The following is a 1,174-nucleotide window of genomic DNA, read 5'->3' on the forward strand; positions in this document are numbered from 1 at the left end:
GATTTTCATTTTTAAATGGTTTGTAATTTTTTAAGTGCACAACCTGAAGTTTTGTTTGAATAAATTCATTCATAATCTTGTTGGCTGCCTATGAATGGAGATCCAGTACTCACTGTATGCATCTTTCAGTCAAGTCTGTATTAAAACCTTTGTTAACGTAAATGTTGTAGCTTTATACTTTGGTCATTTTTCATACCCCTTTTTCTGTGTTCTCTTGTATTGTCGAATAAACGGCCATGTGCCGGATACCATCAAGAGTTTTAGCACAGGTCTCTTAATCGAAGACTCCCTGAAAATTTAAGCAGTCAATGGAGCAAAATAAAATCTCTGGTTAATGATAAATATATTCCTGTTTAGGACTCAGTTTCATTGGGTTTAATGGAAATGCTCTGCTTCTTATCAATCAGAAAAAAAACCCACCATAGAATCATCGTGATCAATTTTTTTTTGGTTAGTGCTGCTCTTCTGAGTAGAAAGAGGGTGACTGTTAATGGCGTCCACACCTTTGACCTGGCACCAAATTGACAGTCAAGCTGTAAAGAAAATAGAAGTGTTGGTTACACAAACTGTGCTACCGAAAACACTGGAAGGAGGCTACTTCCTCTTGTGCAGTTGCTCATCAAGCGATATTCATGAATGTCTTTCAGCCTGTCTCCTCGCCATCCCCACTGCCATGTCTGGGTTTGGCACCAGGAGGCCCTGATGCCTCGTCAATCTCCTGCCCTGGCACAGAGAGAGGCTGATCTGACCACACCGCTCCTCTGATGAAAATTTGCAGGGGCTTCCCGTTTCCTGTAGGACCAAGTCCAAACCTAATAACGTGACAAACTTCTGCCTGCCTTTTATGACCTCAACCTTGTTTATTTGGCCTTCATTGGCTCTTATTCTTCTATAGGCCCCCTACTGAAAGATCCCCCCGCAAAGAGCCTCTTCTACCCAGGGCTGAATAATCTTAGGTAAATTTTGTCCACTCTCCACAATCCACTTGTCAGTTCATGTAATAAAAATACAGAAATACTAAAAAGACATGAATATTATACTTTAAACAAGAAAGCATATTACAGTGTCGTGTATGTTTGATTTTAGAAAAGAATTATCTGGTTTTTGGTAGGTTTTCCTTTCAGTCACTCTATTTTTGAGGTTGACGTTGAAATGAGTTCTACTCCATGCCCCC

This window comes from Desmodus rotundus, chromosome 2 (genome assembly GCF_022682495.2).
Source record: "Desmodus rotundus isolate HL8 chromosome 2, HLdesRot8A.1, whole genome shotgun sequence".
In the NCBI taxonomy this organism is placed as follows: Eukaryota; Metazoa; Chordata; class Mammalia; order Chiroptera; family Phyllostomidae; genus Desmodus; species Desmodus rotundus.